A 23,457-nucleotide genomic window follows, 5' to 3' on the forward strand; every position below is an offset into this window, starting at 1 on the left:
TGAGAAGAATGCATTAGCAATATCAATTGTGGCATACCACTTGGCCGCCTTTGACTCCAGTTCGTATTGAAGTTCTAGCATGTCTGGCACAGCAGCACTCAACGGTGGAGTGACTTCATTCAGGCCACGATAGTCTACTGTTAGTCTCCACTCTCCATTAGACTTCCGGACTGGCCATATGGGACTGTTAAAGGGTGAGTGGGTCTTACTGATGACTCCTTGGCTCCTCAGTTGGTGAATGAGTTTATGGATGGGGATCAGAGAGTCTCTGTTGGTGCGATATTGCCGCCGGTGCACTGTTGTGGTGGCGATTGGCACCTGTTGTTCTTTGACCTTCAGCAACCCCACCACAGAAGGGTCCTTTGAGAGACCGGGCAAGGTAGACAGCTGTTCAGTTTCCTCCGTCTCCAAGGCAGCTACACCAAAAGCCCACTTGTAACCTTTTGGGTCCTTGAAATACCCTCTCCTGAGGTAGTCTATACCAAGGATGCACGGAGCCTCTGGGCCAGTCACAATGGGGTGCTTCTGCCACTCATTGCCAGTTAGGCTCACTTCGGCCTCCAATACAGTTAGCTCTTGAGATCCCCCTGTCACTCCAGCAATGCTGATGGGTTCTGCCCCTATATAGTTTGATGGCATTAAGGTGCACTGTGCGCCGGTGTCCACTAAAGCTTTATACTCCTGTGGGTCGGACGTGCCAGGCCATCGGATCCACACAGTCCAGTAAGCCCGGTTATCCCTTTCCTCCACCCGGCTGGAGGCAGGGCCCCTCTAGTCCTGATCATGGCAGTCACAACTCACTTCCTGTAAATGTGAATCAGGAGTCCCTCTATTACACTTAGAAATAAAATCTGCGCTTCTACTCCTCTGTCTGGGGACTTGCTCGCTGGAAACTGGAGCAGCAGCTTTCCTGGAAGAGCCTCCCTGAGTGACTGTTCTTCCTTGCAGTTCATGTACTCGTGCCTGTAGGGTCGAAGTAGGCTTGCCATCCCACCTCATCATGTCCTCTCCGTGGTCACGCAGGTAGAACCATAGGGTGGCCCGTGGTGTGTATCCCCTTCTTTGAGCCAAAGGACGCTTATTCCTAACAGCTGAGACACTGCTCTGTCGAGGTGGGGAGTAGGACAGATCTTCTTTGAGTTGCTGGACCTCTTGGGATAGTTTCTCCACAGCAGAGACAAGCGAGGAAGAGATATTTGTGTCATAATCCCGGAGTCTATCTATCACCTCTGCCACCGTTGGTGTCTCGTCATCTTTCCAGGACATCACTGCCAATGAGTTTGCATGCGAAGATGGTGCGCTCCGTACAAACTTCCGCCACATGGGTCGTGTGCACTCGGCTTCATCTGGATCTTTGGATGACCGTTGATCATCCAGGTCACCATAAATCACCTCAAACACAGCTAATTCCCTGAGATACTGGATGCCTTTCTCCATAGTTGTCCATTTTCCTGGGCGATATGTAACATCTTCTTTAAAAGGATACCTTTCCTTCACTGCAGACAGGAGTCGCCTCCAGAGGCTGAGGGCTTGTGGTTTTTTCCCAATTGCTTTGTCAACGCCCCCTTCCCCAGAAAGGGATCCCAATTGTTTGGCTTCTTTTCCCTCTAGTTCCAGGCTACTGGCCCCATTATCCCAGCATCGGAGCAGCCAGGTGGCAATGTGCTCACCTGAACGACGGCTATAATCTTTTCGCATATCTCGCAACTCGCTTAAGGACAGGGATCGGGTGGTCTCTATTTCATTTATTACTTCTCCCTCCTCTCCCCGCGATGGCCCTGGTTCTTCATCATCCCGTTCTAAACGAGCTGATGTCCGCTTCCAATATTTCGTCTTATGTATGGGGGCAACTGATACTGGTACGGGTTTATTTTCTGAGCTAGCTCCGGTACTTGTTGTGGGGGTTTGAGTGGCTGCAGTGCCTGTTGTCAGGGCTGGATTGTCTACAGTGCCAGTCACTTTGCATTTCAATCCAGAGACATTCTCTTCCCCCTGGGGGCACTGAATACTGTTGAGCAGGGCTCGGTATGCATGGGCCAGACCCCAGCACGTTGCAGTTATCTGTGTCTCTCTGGAGTTCCCAGCGTAACAACATACTTTCTCCAAATATTCTACTAGTTTTTTAGGATTCTGCACTTGCTCGGGGGTGAAACTCCAAAACACTGGGGGTGCCCACTGCCCTAGGTATTTGCCCATGCTATCCCACATGCCCTGCCACTCGTAACTATCAAGCCTCGGGGCAGATTTCTGGGTGATATTCTTAAGTTGCTTAGTCAAAACCAAAACAACATGCCCAAAAACTAACAATGACTGCACCTTAACCACCCAAGGATGTTCAAGATACAAAAACGTTGTTGTAACAAAGGCACAGACATCATAGAACAAAGTTGCAAAGGTATTATTCTGTATTTCCTCCATATAAAATCTCTCAGAGGAGGAGGTATAATTGCTAATTGCCTCAACAAGGTGGTATCCGAAGTACAGTAACGGTTTCAGCAAAAACCCCAAATACCAGATAAAGCTGAAAACGAGTGTTTGTATAACAAATCTCGTAGGCAAAACATTACTAATCACAGCAGAACACAGCAGACTCAAACAACCAACACCGATTTTTAACACCAACTGCAAAAAGGACAACATGGTGCTGGGACCAGCAGCTGTTGTTATCTCCAACCCTCGAGCCCCACGTTGGGCGCCAAAAAGACTGTCGTGGTTTAGCGGCAGCTCAGCCCCACACAGTCGCTCGCTCACTCCCCCACCGGTAGATGGGGGAGAGAATCAGAAGGGTAACGCTCGTGGGTCGGGATAAGAACAGTTTAATAATGAAAATTAAAAGAAACAACAGTAGAAATGCAATGTAAAGGAGAACAACGAGAGGCGCAAAGCCCCGGGGGAGGGGGGAAGGGAGGGGAGAGGGGGAACGAACCGCCGGAACAAACCGCACGCGCCGCAGCCGCTCGCCGCCCGCCGACCCGACGCCGCGCCGCCTGCGCGCTGCCACTGCCCCCCCTCAATATACTGGTCATGGTGTCACATGGTATGGAATGAACCTGCCATTGGCCAGTCGGGGTCAGCCGCCCCCACCATGGCCCTGCCCCTCCCAGCCCCCCCTGCCACGCCACGCGGCAGAGCGCGGGAAGCTGGAAAGGTAGCTGACCCCCACAGTGAGGAGAATTAACCCCTTCTCAGCCAAAACCAGCACACCCACTTCCCTCCCAGTGCCTCCCAGTATATCCCAGTCTCCTCCCAGTACATCCCAGTAAATCCCAGTTTGCTCCCAGTACATCCCAGTACATCACAGTACATTCCAGTTCCGTGCCTGTACATCCCAATACATCCCCGTTCCATGCCAGTACATCCCAGTTCCCTACCAGTTCATCCCCGTACATCCCAATTCCCTCCCGGTTCACTACCACTTCTTTCCCAGTGCCTCCCAATACATCCCAGTTCCCTCCCAGTACATACCAGTACATCCTGGTACATCCCAGTTCCCACCCAGTACATCCTACTACATACCAGTTCCCTCCCAGTTCACTCCCAGTACATCCCAGTACTTCACAGTTCCCTCCCAGTACATCCCAGTACGTCCCAGTTCCCCTCAGTACATAACACTTCCCTCCCAGTACATAACAGTTACCTCCCAGTACATAACAGTACATCCCAGTAGATCCTGGTACATCCCAAATCCATGCCAGTTCCACCCGGTACAACCCAGTACAAGCCTGTACATCCTAGTTCCTCCACGGTACATCCCAGGGCATCCCCGCACATTGTAGTGCCTCCCAGTACATCCCAGTTCCCTCCCAGTACTGGGAGGGACCTGGGATGTACTGGGAGGGAACTGGGACGTACTGGGAGGGAACTGGTATGTACTGGGAGGGAACTGGGATGTACTGGGAGGCACTACAATGTGCGGGGATGCCCTGGGATGTACCGTGGAGGAACTAGGATGTACAGGCTTGTACTGGGTTGTACCGGGTGGAACTGGCATGGATTTGGGATGTACCAGGATCTACTGGGATGTACTGTTATGTACTGGGAGGTAACTGTTATGTACTGGGAGTGAACTGGGAGGTAACTGGGATGTACTGGTAGGGAACTGGGATGTACTGGGAGGGAACTGGGACGTACCGTGAGGACACTGGGATGTACTGGTATGTACTGGGAGGGAAGTGTTATGTACTGAGGGGAACTGGGACGTACTGGGATGTACTGGGAGGGAACTGTGAAGTACTGGGATGTACTGGGAGTGAACTGGGAGGGAACTGGTATGTAGTAGGATGTACTGGGTGGGAACTGGGATGTACCAGGATGTACTGGGATGTACTGGGAGGGAACTGGTATGTACTGGGAGGGAACTGGGATGTACTGGGATGTAGTGGGAGGGAACTGGGAGGGAACTGGGATGTACTGGGAGGGAACTGTGAAGTACTGGGATGTACTTAGAGGGAACTGGGATGTACTGGGAGGGAACTGTGAAGTACTGGGATGTACTGGGATGGAACTGGGATGGAACTGGGATGGAACTGGGAGGGAACTGGTATGTAGTAGGATGTACTGGGTGGGAACTGGGATGTACCAGGATGTACTGGGATGTACTGGGAGGGAACTGGTATGTACTGGGAGGGAACTGGGATGTACTGGGATGTACTGGGAGGGAACTGGGATGTACTGTGAGGGAACTGGGATGTACTGGGACATACTGGCAGGGAACTGGGATGTACTGGGAGGGAATCGGGATGTAATGGGAGGGAACTGGGATGTATTGGGAGGGAAGTGTTATGTACCAAGGGGGAACTGGGACGTACTGGGATGTCGTGGGAGTGAACTGTGAAGTACTGGGATGTACTGTGAGGGAACTGGGATGTACTGGGAGGGAACTTTAAAGTACTGGGATGTACTTAGAGGAAACTGGGAGGCAACTGGCATGTACTGGGATGTACTGGAATGGAACTGGGAGTCAACTGTGTGTGAACTGTGAGGGAACTGGGATGTACTGGGACGGACTGGGAAGGAACTGGGACGGACTGGGAGGGATCTGGGATGTACTGGGCTGCACTGGTAGGGAACTGGGATGTACTGGGAGGGAACTGGGATGTACTGGGCGTCGCTGGGAGGGAGCTGGGATGTACTGGGATCCATACTGTGTGGCATGTTGGTCATTACTGGGACGCACTGGTCTACACGCGCGGGCTGATATCTGACCCCTCTGGCCCCACCCACCTTTGCGACAGGCCCCGCCCCCTGGCGAGGGCCTGGTGGGGTGGGGCCGTGCTCGTGTGCTCCCCAGCATCCCCAGTTAGCAACAGGTCCCACCCCCTGGTGACAGCCTGGGGGTGTTGCTGGTGCTGCCTGGCCCCACCCTCCATAGCAACAGGCCCTGCCCTTGGTGATGGCTCCAGGGGCATTGCCAGCGTCCCTTTGGACACACCCCCTTAGTGACAGGCCCCACCCCCCGGCAACGGCCCGTGGGGCGGTGCCGGCTCTCTCCCCTTAGCGACAGGCCCCGCCCCCCGGCAACAGCCCGAGCCTGTGTTTGCTCCGCTCGGGGGGCTCGGTTTGGGTGTTTTCTCTCCCCCCTCCCTCCCGTGCCGGGAACTCCAGGCGGCTCTCGTACGGCTCCCGGGGCCTTCACCCCCCGGGGGGCTCGGCCCGCCCCTTTCGCGGGGCGCTGTGGGAAGGGCGGGGGCGGGGCCCGGGGGTGGAAGAGCCCCGGCTCTGGCCCTGGGCTTCTCTGGCGTCGGTGCTCCCGTGTTCCCTCGGGCGGTCGCAGCTTTGGGGCTGTCTCAGCCCCCCGGGCAGGCGTGCTCTGGCGTTTAGAGAAGCGGAGGCGTTGCCTGAGGTAAGGATTCCAGAGCTTGGCACTCTTTGGCGGCATCTGTACTAGAAAGGTCCCTTGTGGCCTGCTTTGCTTTTTTTCTCCCAGGATGCTGTTTTGGGCGCTGAGGGGGCGGTGAGACGGGTTAGTGGTATGGTGTTCTGTTTGGGGTTTGGTTTTTGCTTTGCTGTTTTTTTTCCCCTCGTGAGATCATTTTATTGTGCTGCTGCAATTCCTGTCTTTACTGAACCCGGAACCTTGGGGGTTTTCACTAGTTGTGCCGTTCACTGTTTCAGGTGTTGCCTTGGCCTCTCAACAGCCGTGGCACAACCTGCAGCGATGCTGCCTCTCCAGGCCCCCGCAGGCCCCGCTTTCTTGTCCAGCCAGGCGGGAAAGCGTGGTTGTTGCAGAAACAGCTACGCCCTGCGACGACTCCTCAGGTTGTTGGCTCGGCCCCAACAGCGTACAGGCTGCTGAGGTCACCGCCTCCGCGCGGGACGCAGGCGGCCCGGAGAGCTTTACCCCGCGCCATTTCCGTCCCCTCTGGGCAGCAGCGGAGCTGCCGCCGCTTCAGGCGGCCGCTTTCTCGAGGGCGAGGAGCTGGGATGACAACGGGCCGCTGCAGACTCGGGTCAGGGTAAGAGGCTGTTCCCTGGGGAGCCGGCGCAGGGGGAGCGGAGGTACGCACGGGCACTTGTCGGTGCCCCTGGCCGGTAAAGGGAAGGTTAAATTGTTAGAGTGCAAATAAATACATATTATTTAGGGAGGAGTCGTGACTAAATTTAATCACACCTATTACTGAACAAACCAGGCAGTCATTATTCCTAATCTGTAGTTAAAAAAAACAAAGGCAGTCCTTTTTTATGCCATAAATAGAGTTGCGAGTCATTAATAGCTCAATCTAAATACAGCCGTTACTAAATCAACTGCAGGCATTAATGACTCCTGATCAGAAACAAAATAAGGAAATTTTCGAATCTAGAATGAAAATCGACCCGGAAAGCTAAATTGGGAGCGGGTAGTACTGAAATTGTAACAGGGCTGTTAGAAAGTTCAGAGGCAGCGACAGCTCCTGCTTCCAACCCAAGCAGTAAACGAAGCTTTAGGTTCTTAAATGAAGAGAAATAAAGGTGAGCTGTTAAACAGTGGCTGGGGTCAAGCGTAGCTATTAAGAAAATTTGCAGGTACGGGTGATTCCTGAGCAGAACTAACAATTCCAGAAGATTTAGATTTAAAAACTACAGAGCTAATGGAGTGCCACAACCGCCCGGATGTAACTGCAGCCGCTTTGGGGGAATGCCCCAGCCCCCCCAGCCACCGCTATTAATTACTGCCAAGGAGAGCGAAAGTGAAAGTAGAAGCAGTGCAGGTGAAGTGTGAGCAGTACGCTTTTTCCTAAGTCATCTCTTCGTGTCAGGAGAGGAAAGAAAATGGAAAGAAGATGTTTGCAGGGGGTCTGTGCTGGGTTACCTGCGCGTCTCTTCCGTGCGTCCTTGAGGAGACATTTAGCTCCTGTTGGGCGCTCGCAGGTGGAGACAGGGCGAGCTGGAGGCAGGATCGGTGCCGGCACTGATAAAGGGATGGGCAACGAGCGGAGAGAAGAGGGGGCAAGGGCTGAAAAAGGGTCACCGGTTCTGCAGGGAAGGCAGCGGGATGTGACTCGGCAACCGCTCTGACGAGCGCAGGGTCATTCGCTGCGATGAAGTCAGGGTCTGCGGTTGGCCCGGAGAGGCAGCAGAAATCCCAAACTCTTTGCAGGGGTACCGGCCAGATTAGGGCAACACCTGAACAGTAAAACCATTTAGGGGAAGCAGAGCTGGGCTGCACCGCGTGGCCAACCTCCCTCTTCTCCGTGAGTCCCAAAGGGGCAGCTCCAAGAATGTGCTGAGAATTCATCCCTTGCGCTAAAAATGAGACGCAAGTAGCACCCACCCGTGAATTTTATTTTCTCTCTCGCTCTGCGGCTCCTGCCTGCTTGTCTCTCCTCAGTGCTCACCTGCACCTGTGCTCGGATGGGGCAGCTGAGGGAAGGTGCTGCCATCTCCCCAGCCCCGGCGGACCGCCCCTCAGCTGTGTCCTCTGTCAGGGAGCGTCGTCATCTCTCCTGCCTCCCAGAGCGTGTCCTGTAGTGGCAGACGCGCGGGCTTTTCCCTGCACGCGCATACGGGAAGGGAAGGGAAGGGAAGGGAAGCACAGTGAGAGCTGGGCTTGTCAAAGAGTAATGGGGGTGGTGGGAAGCGTAGCTAGAACCGGAGAGCTACAGCGCAAAAGCGAAGCGGACGGGACACAAAAGTAAAATGGTGCACAGGAATGCTGAGGCGAGAACTCCCGCAGCACACAGGAAATCAGTGTCAGAATCTATTGTCTTCTGACTGCCAAATTAAAAATAATGGCACGCTTTGCAACGCTAAGCTCGCTCTAATCGTCTGAACTGTTTCTTTCCAACCCCCACCGCCCCCAGCACACCGCTCAGCCTCCTCAGCCTGAAATGCCTTGTTTTCCTTCTTTTTTTTTTTTTTTTTTTTTTATGACAGGGCAACTTCTGTTCCCGAGGTGGTGCCTACGGTACAGCTATCTCTTCGAAGACAGTTTGGTTTAGGTCAGAGAATGTTGAGCCTGGACTGAATCAGCCTCTGTTTCTATTTCTGGAAATCGTCGGTCCTGTGCATCAAGCCCGGAAAAAAGGAAATATGAACCAAAGGACGTGGGGCCTGCAGGGCTAGGAAATTATTTGAGAAGAGGTTCAGTGGGGAAATGACTCTTTGTCTGTGGGGCGTCCAGGCAAGCAACCCAGCTGCTAGAAAGCGGCGCTGTCCCCAGGATGGCCTCGGCGGTCCCGTTGGAGTCGGGGCAACAAGGACAAGGCAGGGTGAAGCATCTGGCCTGCCGTGTGGAACGTGACTGTACAAAGCACGTGTGATGCACTGCAAGTTTACTTGTTTAAACTGTGAGTTAAAGAAGGTGTGCGGTTGCTTTGTAAACAGCCGACGCTCTAAAGCTACACCCATCTAATTGCTAGCTGTATTAAATCTATCGTATTGCTGTTTCTGCATTAAAAAATAAAAAAGAAAAAAACCAACACACCTATGTAAGCACTTCTAAGTACAACGGAAAACCACTGTTTAACGCGTGGCATGTGTGGGTTGTTTTTTTGGGGTGGGAGGGTGGGGTGTATGACAAAAACCTGCGAGAGACACACGCACATACGCACATGTCATGTTTAGCGCTCACCTAAACCCAAAAAAGAAAATCCACTCTTTATTTTGCAGCATTAGCATTAGCTTCCAGCGCACAGCCTGAGCGCGTACCTCTGCTCTCACCATCTGCTCCCTCTTCAACCGTGTGTGGCTGTCATCAGCTTGCACAGGCTTTGCTCGTGCAAGTTTCTGCGACAGCTTACGAGAAGGCCGGGAAACCAACCCAGCAAGACGCGTAGTGCCTTCCTCTATGGGCTCCGTCCAGCCTTTGTTAAAATGAGCAGAAAAGAAATCTGCTGCTGCCTTTACCCTGACTGACTCTTACAGAGAGCATCTGACTTGACCCGCAGCAAAGCGATGCCCCAGGCAGCAGCACGTATTGGCGCGGACCGCGGTTTCACCCACCTGTTTTACTGCGCCGGTCCTTTCCCACGGCCGATGCCGCAGATGTGGCGCGCCCCACCCCCAAACCTCTTTACGAGGGTTCCCTGGGCTCTGCAAGTCGCCTGCTGGACGTGTTGCTGATTCAGGCACGGGCAAAGTCAGCTTCTTCGCTGGCCTCGGGCCAGGGCAGCCACGTACTCGAGGGAAACTCAGAATATCTCCAGCGAGATCTCACCGGGAGGCTGGGACCTCGTCAGTAGGGGAGAAAGCCAAGCGACTGACACTGAAAGGGAGCTCTTTGCTAGGCTGTAGATCGTAAAGTTAACAAAGAAAACAAACCTGCCTTTTTAAAAATGCCCTCTTTTGAGTCTGCCACATTTGATACGGATTTTTTAAATTGCAGGGTATATCTCCTACAGGCCTCATGCAAAGGGAAGTGAGTACCTCTGGCTCTCAGGACAAGGGGGTCCCTCAGGAGCCCAGGCGCTCACGCCAGCCGGCATCTGGCACAGCACAGGGCAGGAGCTTTGGCAGTAGTACGTGAGCTGAGAATGAGAGTTAGGCAGCACTGCGCGCTTCTCCTGTGAGCCGCCGAGGCTCGCGCGCTGTACCTTCCACAAATAAAAGGCCAGAAGAGTCAGCATTTCTGCTAGTTCCAGCCTCATCTGTACCCTCGTCGGTGTAACTGTAAGCAAGCGTCCCGTAGCGACTGGGAGCGTGGCAGCTGGGCTTCCTGCACTGTCTTAGGTTGTGCCCTTGGAGAGACCCTTCTCCGAGCCCCGGGCTGGGTGGGCTGCGGTGCCGTTCAACGCTGAATAGGCACGAAGGCCTGTAAACAAAATGTATTTATATCGCACCCATATCCGGCAGCCAACCGCCGCTTTATTTACGTATTCTGCACCTCCTGCCGACGCTTTTAAACTTAGCCGCTATTGCCGCAGTTTTCACTGACGGGGCAGGGGACTGCCACGCAGCAGGGGGAGTGTCTGGGTGTCTCCCATGGACACAGACGTCCTCAGCTGGGTAGGGACAGGGTGAGAGCTGGAACAACTCTGCTGACATGTAAGGGCCGTCCCAGGGCAAGGCTCCTGGGTCTGGGGGCTGAAAGGCGAGCCGCGCTGGGTGGTTGGTGTGGGAGTTGTGGAGCAAGTAGGGGGAAAAAAAACCAACAAGAAAAAACCATCCAAATGTTTCACAGCAGGTAGAAAGCTAGGCAGAAAGCAAACTGAATGCTGTAAAGACAAAAGCCGAAAGCCGGCTATGGACTGTCCAAAAAGAGTCAGTGCCACGGAAGGAGGTTATTTCTTCAACTGACCATAGGAGGCTTTTTGTGAGAAAACACAACACCTTTCTGCTACGGCGCGGTACCGCAGCAGTAATGGGCCAGAGCGTGCGAGCGCCTTTGGCAGGATCGGTAACGGCCGGGGCACGGCCGAACGGCCAGCCCACCTTCCGCACAAGGAAAACACCATTCCCCTGGAACGCCACGCAGACCCAGGACAGGTAAGGCGGAGGCCGAGCCCAGGCGCCCCCATTGCCAAGGACCACCTTGGCCTTGCAGCGTCTCACGCTTCGGGGTGTTTTGCAGGCCGTGGCTAAGCTCAGGCCCCCTGCTCGTGGCGGCCCCCGGTCGCCCGGCGCCGGTCGGGCCCCAGCCCCCAGCGCGGTGCGGCGCAGGGCAGTGACCCAGCAGGGCGGCCCCCCGGGCCCCAGCCCCCCCCCCCCGCCTGGGGCCAGGCCCCGCGGCCGCCGGCCCCTTCCTCCTCTGCCCGCTCCCGTCGCAGACGGCTCGGTATGTGTCACGAGCGGCAGCCGCGTTCAGCAGCTCTCGGAGGGCGCGCGGCTCTGCCCGGCCGTGACCGGGGCCCGCAGGGGTTTCCCGCTCGCCCCGAGAAGGCGCTGGCCCCGAGCCGGCGCGTCCCGCCCCGCCCGGCCCTCGGCGCCCTCGCGAGCTGAGCGCGGCCCGGCCAGCAGGGGGCGCTGGCGCTCACCGGCTGGGCGCGGTGGCGGGGCCGGTGGGGGCCGTTCCTTCCGGCCGCCCTTTAAGGGCCGCCCCGCGGGGCTCGGGCTTCCGGTGGCGCGTGCGCGGCGCGTCGGAGCGGGGGCGGGAGCGGTGCGTGTGGAGGCCGAAGGGCCGGTGCGTGTGGCGGCCGGGTCGCGAGGCGTCCCTGTCGCGAGGCGTCCCTGTGCGGTGCCGGGGCCCCTCTGCGGCCCGGCGTGGGAAGCCCGCGGCCGGCGGAGCCTGCTCGGAGCTGGGCGGGGAGCGCCGCGGCGGTCCGGCCGCCGGCAGCCATCCCCTGCGGTGGCCGGCAGCCCCTCGGGACGCCTGGAGGCCTGGCGGTGCCCGAGCCTCGCCTGCGGCAGCCGCCTGAGAGAGCAGCGCGGCCGTGTCCGGGGGCCGGAGAGCGCTGGTGGGTGAGTTCGGGCAGCGGGGGGCGGGTGTGTGTCTCCGGGCGGGGCCGGGGGGCTCCGTGCCCCGCAGAGGAGCCCCGGTCGGGCATCGTTCGCTTCCGAACAATGCAGGTCTGTCCCTGGTTATTTTCTGTGTACAGTGTTTCGGGCCACCTGAAAGCCTTTGGCCGGGTAGGTTTGGTGCGGGGCGATGGCAGGTGTGGACCCTGAAAGATCTCGGGTGGGGGGCGTGGGAGGTATTTCTTGCCTTAAAACTCTGAGCCCACCTCGTGTGTCATGTCGTGTTATCCTGTCGTGAGTCTCGTGACTGTGGCAAATGGCTGAGTCGGGCGTTTTCTGATAACTAACTTCTGAACGTGTGCGTGTGTAGGCACGGGGAGATTTGTGCAGGGTGACGGAGCCCCTTGTGCTTCTGTGCTAATGTCTACCTGTTCTAGACCTCCAGTGTTGGAAAGCCTTTGTTTAGTGCCTAGTTGTGGCTGCGTAACTGCTGTTGCGCCTGCAGCTGTGCTCGCAGGGATGCTGGGTGGCTCCGCATCAAACCGGCCGCCGGGCGGCCGGGTTGTGCCGCAGAGCATGCCGGGAGCTGTAGTCCTTGCGGCTGCCGGGCGGCCGGGTTGTGCCGCAGAGCATGCCGGGAGCTGTATTCCTGGCGCAGTGGCTGCCGGCCCTGTCACGTGGTTCGCCGGGCATGGCGGGAGGCGCGGTCTTCCGGCGCTCGGGTGCCGGGCGGCCGTGGCGCGTACGGTACGCGAGGTGTATTTTTGGGGTTGGATTCGTGTTGATTACTGGGGGCTTGCGGGTGCGGCCGCTCCCCGAGAAGCGGTGAGTTCCCCGGGAGCTGACAGAAGGGAAGAGGGAAAGGAGGAGGACGATGACCTTTTCCCCGTGCCCAGGGCGCAGATGATGGCCGCCTCCCCGGCCCACCGGAGGTCCCGCTCAGCCTCCCCTGGCCCCCCTTGCCCCGTGCGCCTGCCCCCAGCTCCGGCACCTCCCCATAAGCGTGCTGCATAGCCTTAGGCCGCCCCCAGGCCCTGTCGTGAAGGCAGCAAGCCGTCCCTCAAGCGCACTGGATTCCCCCTTGGCGCAGGGGCCCTTAGCAGTAGCGTGGGGAGGGAGCGGTGTGTCCAGAAGCCCCTGCGGAAGGAGAGGCTTTGGCCAGGGTCGATCGACGGTAATGACGGTCGCTGTTTCTTCTTTCCCTCTCCCAGAGACCGTGCTGAGGACGTGGTTGTCTGTCCTTCCCCCGGGGATGCCGTTGCCTGCGGCCGTCTCAGGCTCGCGTGGCTTCTCTCTGCCCGTCCTCGCCGTCCTCGCAGCGCAGGGCCGAAAAGGGATAGACAAAGCCCTTCCCGGCTGCGGACAGGAGCTGCCTCGGCTGAAGCTGGAGACGCCAACGAAAGGTAAAGAAGAAGAAACTGAAGGTGCTCTGGCTGCCAGCTGCCTTCCTGCCGCAGGCAAGAGAGAGCCTGTCCATGCAGGTGGGGGAGGAAGGATCCCCCTTCATAGCCCGCAGCGGGCCAGGCCACCAACGTGCACCGTAGGGTCTGTACGCGTAACCCGGAGTTGGGTACGGGCGTGTAGTGCACGAGCGAGCTAGGCTACGTGCCTAGGAAGCCTCATCTGGTAAGAGCTGTAAGACACCCACGTATTCTCTTCAGGTGGAGGACGGCCTAGAGTGTGGAGCTGCAGAAGAGGCAGGGAGGAGAGGAGGGGAAAGAAGCATCTGAACGGCTAAATTGTGCCAGCAGCGCTGAGAGCGAGAGTCGCGGTGAGTCCTGGGCCACTGGGGCCCCGTTGCCTCTCTTGTACGTCCTGGGCCCTCCCTGTCTCTCCCCCGGCCCCCTCTCTTTCCTTACCTGCTGCAAAATTATTTTTTTTTGCGCCCCCCCCGCACCTTCTTTCTCCGTCTCGCTCTGAGTGGCTCCCTGCCTCCCCGTCTTTTCAGTCCTCCCTCTCTCTGTCCTGTAGCCTGTGGCTCCTTTTTCTTTCTCCGCCTCTCTCTGCCTGGCTCTGGCTCCGTTTTTTTTTTTTTTTTTTATTCCTCCTGCTCTGTCCTGTAGCCTGTCGGTGTTTTGTTGTTCTCTGGCTCTCTTGATCTGACTCCCTGTGTTACCGAAAAACGCGTTAAAATCGGAAACGACTCCTCAACACCAATTTAGTATTAAAGAGCAGGCATTCTTTATTCGCGGCGCCGGATGCACGGGGGATCGCTCCTCCTGGCGTGCGTACCTCACGCACCTTTCCCGTACAATTTATAGATGAAAATTTCACATACTCATACATAGTCATTATTGTCTTGTCTAGTGATGGGTACAAACTTGCTCGTTCCCTATGTCAGTCACTGCGCAGGCTCGGTTGTCCTCCCAGTACAGTGCGCGGAACGGGGACGTACAGTGCGCGGAACGGGGACGTACAGTGCGGGGAACGGGGACGTACCAGGATCTACTGGGTTGTACTGGGAGGGAACTGGGACGTACTGGGAGGCTCTACAATGTGCGGGGATGTCCTGGGATGTAGTGTGGAGGAACTAGGATGTACAGGCTTGTACTGGGTTGTACCGGGTGGAACTGGCAGGAATTTGGGATGTACCAGGATGTACTGGGATGTACTGGGAGGTAACTGTTATGTACTGGGAAGGAACTGGTAGGGAACTGGGATGTACTGGTATGTACTGGGAGGGAAGTGTTATGTACTGAGGGTAACTGGGACGTACTGGGATGTGCTGGGAGGGAACTGTGAAGTACTGGGATGTACTGGGAGGGAACTGGGATGTACTGGGTGGGAACTGGGATGTACTGGGTGGAAAGTGTTGGGAATTGGGATTTACTGGGAGGGAACTGGGATGTAGTGGGACATACTGGGAGGGAACTGGGATGTACTGGGGTGTACTGGGAGGGGACTGTTATGTACCAAGGGGGAACTGGGATGTACTGGGAGTGAACTGTGAAGTACTGGGATGTACTTAGAGGGAAGTGGGAGGGAACTTGGATGTAGTGGGAGAGAACTGGGATTTACTTGGAGGAAAGTGGCATGTACTGGGATGTACTGGAATGGAACTGGGAGTGAACTGTGTGTGAACTGTGAGGGAACTGGGATGTACTGTGAGGGAACTGGGATGTACTGGGATGTACTGGGACAGACTGGGAGGGATCTGGGATGTACTGGGATGCACTGGTAGGGAACTGGGATGTACTGGGAGGAATCTGGAATGTCCCAGTTGACACCCACTTCCCTCCCAGTGCCTCCCAGTATATCCCAGTCTCCTCCCAGTACATCCCAGTAAATCCCAGTTTGCTCCCAGTACATCCCAGTACATCACAGTACATTCCAGTTCCGTGCCTGTACATCCCAATACATCCCCGTTCCATGCCAGTACATCCCAGTTCCCTACCAGTTCATCCCCGTACATCCCAATTCCCTCCCGGTTCACTACCACTTCTTTCCCAGTGCCTCCCAATACATCCCAGTTCCCTCCCAGTACATACCAGTACATCCTGGTACATCCCAGTTCCCACCCAGTACATCCTACTACATACCAGTTCCCTCCCAGTTCACTCCCAGTACATCCCAGTACTTCACAGTTCCCTCCCAGTACATCCCAGTACGTCCCAGTTCCCCTCAGTACATAACACTTCCCTCCCAGTACATAACAGTACATCCCAGTGTCCTCACAGTACGTCCCAGTTCCCTCACAGTACATCCCAGTTCCCTACCAGTACATCCCAGTTACCTCCCTGTTCCTTCCCAGTACATAACAGTTACCTCCCAGTACATCCCAGTAGATCCTGGTACATCCCAAATCCCTGCCAGTTCCACCCGGTACAACCCAGTACAAGCCTGTACATCCTAGTTCCTCCACAGTACATCCCAGGGCATCCCCGCACATTGTAGTGCCTCCCAGTACATCCCAGTTCCCTCCCAGTAATGGGAGGGACCTGGGACGTACTGGGAGGGACCTGGGACGTACTGGGAGGGACCTGGGACGTACTGGGATGTACTGGGAGGGAACTGGGATGTACTGGGAGGGAACTGGGATGTACTGGTATGTACTGGGAGGGAACTGGTATGTACTGGGAGGGAACTGGGATGTACTGGGGACATACTGGCAGGGAACTGGGATGTACTGGGAGGGGATTGGGATGTACCGGGAGGGAACTTGGATGTATTGGGAGGGAAGTGTTATGTACCAAGGGGGAACTGGGACGTACTGGGATGTAGTGGGAGTGAACTGTGAAGTACTGGGATGTACTGGGAGTGAACTGGGAGGGAACTGGTATGTAGTAGGATGTACTGGGTGGGAACTGGGATGTACCAGGATGTACCAGGATGTACTGGGAGGGAACTGGTATGTACTGGGAGGGAACTGGGAGGGAACTGGGATGTACTGGTAGGAAACTGGAATGTCCCAGTTGACACCCACTTTCCTCCCAGTTTCCTCCCAGTATATCCCAGTTTCCTCCCAGTACATCCCAGTAAATCCCAGTTCGCTCCCAGTACATCGCAGTACATTCCAGTTCCGTTCCTGTACATCCCAATACATCCCCGTTCCATGCCAGTACATCCCAGTTTCCTACCAGTTCATCCCCGTACATCCCAATTCCCTCCCGGTTCGCTACCACTTCTTTCCCATTGCCTCCCAATACATCCCAGTTCCGTCCCATTACATCCCAGTACATCCCAGTTCCCTCCCAGTACTGGGAGGGAGCTGGGATGTACTGGGAGGCACTACAATGTGCGGGGATGCCCTGGGATGTACTGTGGAGGAACTAGGATGTACAGGCTTGTACTGGGTTGTACCGGGTGGAACTGGCAGGGATTTGGGATGTACCAGGATCTACTGGGATGTACTGGGATGTACTGGGAGGTAACTGTTATGTACTGGGAAGGAACAGGGAGGTAACTGGGATGTACTGGGAGGGAACTGGGACGTACTGTGAGGACACTGGGATGTACTGGTATGTACTGGGAGGGAAGTGTTATGTACTGAGGGGAACTGGGACGTACTGGGATGTACTGGGAGGGAACTGTGAAGTACTGGGATGTACTGGGAGTGAACTGGGAGGGAACTGGTATGTAGTAGGATGTACTGGGTGGGAACTGGGATGTACCGGGAGGGAACTGGTATGTACTGGGAGGGAACTGGTATGTACTGTGAAGGAACTGGGATGTACTGGGATGTAGTGGGAGGGAACTGGGAGGAAACTGGGATGTACTGGGAGGGAACTGGTATATACTGGGAGGGAACTGGGATGTACTGGGACATACTGGCAGGGAACTGGGATGTACTGGGAGGGGATTGGGACGGACTGGGAGGGAACTGGGATGTACTGGGCTGCACTGGTAGGGAACTGGGATGTACTGGGAGGAAACTGGAATGTCCCAGTTGACACCCACTTCCCTCCCAATGCCTCCCAGTATATCCCAGTTTCCTCCCAGTATATCCCAGTTTCCTCCCAGTACATCCCAGTAAATCCCAGCTCGCTGCCAGTACATGCCAATACATCGCTGTACATTCCAGTTCTGTTCCTGTACATCCCAATACATCCCCGTTCCATGCCAGTACATCCCAGTTTCCTGCCAGTTCATCCCCGTACATCCCAGTTCCCTCCCGGTTCACTACCACTTCTTTCCCAGTGCCTCCCAATACATCCCAGTTCCGTCCCATTACATCCCAGTACATCCCAGTTCCCTCCCAGTACGTCCCAGTTCCCTCCCAGTACATCCCAGGTCCCTCCCAGTACTGGGAGGGAACTGGGATGAACTGGGAGGCACTACAATGTGCCGGGATGCCCTGGGATGTACTGTGGAGGAACTAGGATGTACAGGCTTGTACCGGGTTGTACCGGGTGGATCTGGCAGGGATTTGAAATGTCCTAGGATCTACTAGGATGTACTGGGAGGTAACTGTTATGTACTGGGAGGGAACTGGGATGTACTGGGAGGGAACTGGGACGTAGTGTGAGGACACTGGGATGTACTGGTATGTACTGGGAGGAAGTGTTATGTACTGAGGGGAACTGGGACGTACTGGGATGTACTGGGAGGGAACTGTGAAGTACTGGGATGTACTGGGAGTGAACTGGGAGGGAACTGGTATGTAGTAGGATGTACTGGGTGGGAACTGGGATGTACCAGGATGTACCGGGATGTACTGGGAGGGAACTGGTATGTACTGGGAGGGAACTGGGATGTACTGGGATGTAGTGGGAGGGAACTGGGAGGGAACTGGGATGTACTGGGAGGGAACTGGTATGTACTGGGAGGGAACTGGGATGTACTGGGAGGCACTACAATGTGCGGGGATGCCCTGGGATGTACCGTGGAGGAACTAGGATGTACAGGCTTGTACTGGGTTGTACCGGGTGGAACTGGCATGGATTTGGGATGTACCAGGATCTACTGGGATGTACTGGGATGTACTGGGAGGTAACTGTTATGTACTGGGAGTGAACTGGTAGGGAACTGGGATGTACTGGGAGGGAACTGGGACGTACCGTGAGGACACTGGGATGTACTGGTATGTACTGGGAGGGAAGTGTTATGTACTGAGGGGAACTGGGACGTACTGGGATGTACTGGGAGGGAACTGTGAAGTACTGGGATGTACTGGGAGTGAACTGGGAGGGAACTGGTATGTAGTAGGATGTACTGGGTGGGAACTGGGATGTACCAGGATGTACTGGGATGTACTGGGAGGGAACTGGTATGTACTGGGAGGGAACTGGGATGTACTGGGATGTAGTGGGAGGGAACTGGGAGGGAACTGGGATGTACTGGGAGGGAACTGTGAAGTACTGGGATGTACTTAGAGGGAACTGGGATGTACTGGGAGGGAACTGTGAAGTACTGGGATGTACTGGGATGGAACTGGGATGGAACTGGGATGGAACTGGGAGGGAACTGGTATGTAGTAGGATGTACTGGGTGGGAACTGGGATGTACCAGGATGTACTGGGATGTACTGGGAGGGAACTGGTATGTACTGGGAGGGAACTGGGATGTACTGGGAGGGAACTGGGATGTACTGGGATGTACTGGGAGGGAACTGGGATGTACTGTGAGGGAACTGGGATGTACTGGGACATACTGGCAGGGAACTGGGATGTACTGGGAGGGAATCGGGATGTAATGGGAGGGAACTGGGATGTATTGGGAGGGAAGTGTTATGTACCAAGGGGGAACTGGGACGTACTGGGATGTCGTGGGAGTGAACTGTGAAGTACTGGGATCTACTGTGAGGGAACTGGGATGTACTGGGAGGGAACTTTAAAGTACTGGGATGTACTTAGAGGAAACTGGGAGGCAACTGGCATGTACTGGGATGTACTGGAATGGAACTGGGAGTCAACTGTGTGTGAACTGGGAGGGAACTGGGATGTACTGTGAGGGAACTGGGATGTACTGGGACGGACTGGGAAGGAACTGGGACGGACTGGGAGGGATCTGGGATGTACTGGGCTGCACTGGTAGGGAACTGGGATGTACTGGGAGGGAACTGGGATGTACTGGGCGTCGCTGGGAGGGAGCTGGGATGTACTGGGATCCATACTGTGTGGCATGTTGGTCATTACTGGGACGCACTGGTCTACACGCGCGGGCTGATATCTGACCCCTCTGGCCCCACCCACCTTTGCGACAGGCCCCGCCCCCTGGCGAGGGCCTGGTGGGGTGGGGCCGTGCTCGTGTGCTCCCCAGCATCCCCAGTTAGCAACAGGTCCCACCCCCTGGTGACAGCCTGGGGGTGTTGCTGGTGCTGCCTGGCCCCACCCTCCATAGCAACAGGCCCTGCCCTTGGTGATGGCTCCAGGGGCATTGCCAGCGTCCCTTTGGACACACCCCCTTAGTGACAGGCCCCACCCCCCGGCAACGGCCCGTGGGGCGGTGCCGGCTCTCTCCCCTTAGCGACAGGCCCCGCCCCCCGGCAACAGCCCGAGCCTGTGTTTGCTCCGCTCGGGGGGCTCGGTTTGGGTGTTTTCTCTCCCCCCTCCCTCCCGTGCCGGGAACTCCAGGCGGCTCTCGTACGGCTCCCGGGGCCTTCACCCCCCGGGGGGCTCGGCCCGCCCCTTTCGCGGGGCGCTGTGGGAAGGGCGGGGGCGGGGCCCGGGGGTGGAAGAGCCCCGGCTCTGGCCCTGGGCTTCTCTGGCGTCGGTGCTCCCGTGTTCCCTCGGGCGGTCGCAGCTTTGGGGCTGTCTCAGCCCCCCGGGCAGGCGTGCTCTGGCGTTTAGAGAAGCGGAGGCGTTGCCTGAGGTAAGGATTCCAGAGCTTGGCACTCTTTGGCGGCATCTGTACTAGAAAGGTCCCTTGTGGCCTGCTTTGCTTTTTTTCTCCCAGGATGCTGTTTTGGGCGCTGAGGGGGCGGTGAGACGGGTTAGTGGTATGGTGTTCTGTTTGGGGTTTGGTTTTTGCTTTGCTGTTTTTTTTCCCCTCGTGAGATCATTTTATTGTGCTGCTGCAATTCCTGTCTTTACTGAACCCGGAACCTTGGGGGTTTTCACTAGTTGTGCCGTTCACTGTTTCAGGTGTTGCCTTGGCCTCTCAACAGCCGTGGCACAACCTGCAGCGATGCTGCCTCTCCAGGCCCCCGCAGGCCCCGCTTTCTTGTCCAGCCAGGCGGGAAAGCGTGGTTGTTGCAGAAACAGCTACGCCCTGCAACTCCTCCTCAGGTTGTTGGCTCGGCCCCAACAGCGTACAGGCTGCTGAGGTCACCGCCTCCGCGCGGGACGCAGGCGGCCCGGAGAGCTTTACCCCGCGCCATTTCCGTCCCCTCTGGGCAGCAGCGGAGCTGCCGCCGCTTCAGGCGGCCGCTTTCTCGAGGGCGAGGAGCTGGGATGACAACGGGCCGCTGCAGACTCGGGTCAGGGTAAGAGGCTGTTCCCTGGGGAGCCGGCGCAGGGGGAGCGGAGGTACGCACGGGCACTTGTCGGTGCCCCTGGCCGGTAAAGGGAAGGTTAAATTGTTAGAGTGCAAATAAATACATATTATTTAGGGAGGAGTCGTGACTAAATTTAATCACACCTATTACTGAACAAACCAGGCAGTCATTATTCCTAATCTGTAGTTAAAAAAAACAAAGGCAGTCCTTTTTTATGCCATAAATAGAGTTGCGAGTCATTAATAGCTCAATCTAAATACAGCCGTTACTAAATCAACTGCAGGCATTAATGACTCCTGATCAGAAACAAAATAAGGAAATTTTCGAATCTAGAATGAAAATCGACCCGGAAAGCTAAATTGGGAGCGGGTAGTACTGAAATTGTAACAGGGCTGTTAGAAAGTTCAGAGGCAGCGACAGCTCCTGCTTCCAACCCAAGCAGTAAACGAAGCTTTAGGTTCTTAAATGAAGAGAAATAAAGGTGAGCTGTTAAACAGTGGCTGGGGTCAAGCGTAGCTATTAAGAAAATTTGCAGGTACGGGTGATTCCTGAGCAGAACTAACAATTCCAGAAGATTTAGATTTAAAAACTACAGAGCTAATGGAGTGCCACAACCGCCCGGATGTAACTGCAGCCGCTTTGGGGGAATGCCCCAGCCCCCCCAGCCACCGCTATTAATTACTGCCAAGGAGAGCGAAAGTGAAAGTAGAAGCAGTGCAGGTGAAGTGTGAGCAGTACGCTTTTTCCTAAGTCATCTCTTCGTGTCAGGAGAGGAAAGAAAATGGAAAGAAGATGTTTGCAGGGGGTCTGTGCTGGGTTACCTGCGCGTCTCTTCCGTGCGTCCTTGAGGAGACATTTAGCTCCTGTTGGGCGCTCGCAGGTGGAGACAGGGCGAGCTGGAGGCAGGATCGGTGCCGGCACTGATAAAGGGATGGGCAACGAGCGGAGAGAAGAGGGGGCAAGGGCTGAAAAAGGGTCACCGGTTCTGCAGGGAAGGCAGCGGGATGTGACTCGGCAACCGCTCTGACGAGCGCAGGGTCATTCGCTGCGATGAAGTCAGGGTCTGCGGTTGGCCCGGAGAGGCAGCAGAAATCCCAAACTCTTTGCAGGGGTACCGGCCAGATTAGGGCAACACCTGAACAGTAAAACCATTTAGGGGAAGCAGAGCTGGGCTGCACCGCGTGGCCAACCTCCCTCTTCTCCGTGAGTCCCAAAGGGGCAGCTCCAAGAATGTGCTGAGAATTCATCCCTTGCGCTAAAAATGAGACGCAAGTAGCACCCACCCGTGAATTTTATTTTCTCTCTCGCTCTGCGGCTCCTGCCTGCTTGTCTCTCCTCAGTGCTCACCTGCACCTGTGCTCGGATGGGGCAGCTGAGGGAAGGTGCTGCCATCTCCCCAGCCCCGGCGGACCGCCCCTCAGCTGTGTCCTCTGTCAGGGAGCGTCGTCATCTCTCCTGCCTCCCAGAGCGTGTCCTGTAGTGGCAGACGCGCGGGCTTTTCCCTGCACGCGCATACGGGAAGGGAAGGGAAGGGAAGGGAAGCACAGTGAGAGCTGGGCTTGTCAAAGAGTAATGGGGGTGGTGGGAAGCGTAGCTAGAACCGGAGAGCTACAGCGCAAAAGCGAAGCGGACGGGACACAAAAGTAAAATGGTGCACAGGAATGCTGAGGCGAGAACTCCCGCAGCACACAGGAAATCAGTGTCAGAATCTATTGTCTTCTGACTGCCAAATTAAAAATAATGGCACGCTTTGCAACGCTAAGCTCGCTCTAATCGTCTGAACTGTTTCTTTCCAACCCCCACCGCCCCCAGCACACCGCTCAGCCTCCTCAGCCTGAAATGCCTTGTTTTCCTTCTTTTTTTTTTTTTTTTTTTTTTATGACAGGGCAACTTCTGTTCCCGAGGTGGTGCCTACGGTACAGCTATCTCTTCGAAGACAGTTTGGTTTAGGTCAGAGAATGTTGAGCCTGGACTGAATCAGCCTCTGTTTCTATTTCTGGAAATCGTCGGTCCTGTGCATCAAGCCCGGAAAAAAGGAAATATGAACCAAAGGACGTGGGGCCTGCAGGGCTAGGAAATTATTTGAGAAGAGGTTCAGTGGGGAAATGGCTCTTTGTCTGTGGGGCGTCCAGGCAAGCAACCCAGCTGCTAGAAAGCGGCGCTGTCCCCAGGATGGCCTCGGCGGTCCCGTTGGAGTCGGGGGAACAAGGACAAGGCAGGGTGAAGCATCTGGCCTGCCGTGTGGAACGTGACTGTACAAAGCACGTGTGATGCACTGCAAGTTTACTTGTTTAAACTGTGAGTTAAAGAAGGTGTGCGGTTGCTTTGTAAACAGCCGACGCTCTAAAGCTACACCCATCTAACTGCTAGCTGTATTAAATCTATCGTATTGCTGTTTCTGCATTAAAAAATAAAAAAGAAAAAAACCAACACACCTATGTAAGCACTTCTAAGTACAACGGAAAACCACTGTTTAACGCGTGGCATGTGTGGGTTGTTTTTTTGGGGTGGGAGGGTGGGGTGTATGACAAAAACCTGCGAGAGACACACGCACATACGCACATGTCATGTTTAGCGCTCACCTAAACCCAAAAAAGAAAATCCACTCTTTATTTTGCAGCATTAGCATTAGCTTCCAGCGCACAGCCTGAGCGCGTACCTCTGCTCTCACCATCTGCTCCCTCTTCAACCGTGTGTGGCTGTCATCAGCTTGCACAGGCTTTGCTCGTGCAAGTTTCTGCGACAGCTTACGAGAAGGCCGGGAAACCAAC

General features: G+C 55.8%; 1 long non-coding RNA gene across 1 annotated transcript; it reads left to right on the top strand.

The window, feature by feature from the left end:
* Positions 1 to 19,943: 19,943 nt before the first annotated feature.
* LOC142051224 (uncharacterized) lies at positions 19,944 to 23,163 on the top strand. Its single transcript, XR_012658356.1, has 3 exons — positions 19,944 to 20,061; positions 20,334 to 20,717; positions 22,572 to 23,163. It is a non-coding gene; the product is annotated as an uncharacterized LOC142051224 (long non-coding RNA).
* The last annotated feature ends 294 nt before the right edge of the window (positions 23,164 to 23,457 follow it).

Source organism: Phalacrocorax aristotelis, unplaced genomic scaffold, assembly GCF_949628215.1.
Source record: "Phalacrocorax aristotelis unplaced genomic scaffold, bGulAri2.1 scaffold_103, whole genome shotgun sequence".
In the NCBI taxonomy this organism is placed as follows: Eukaryota; Metazoa; Chordata; class Aves; order Suliformes; family Phalacrocoracidae; genus Phalacrocorax; species Phalacrocorax aristotelis.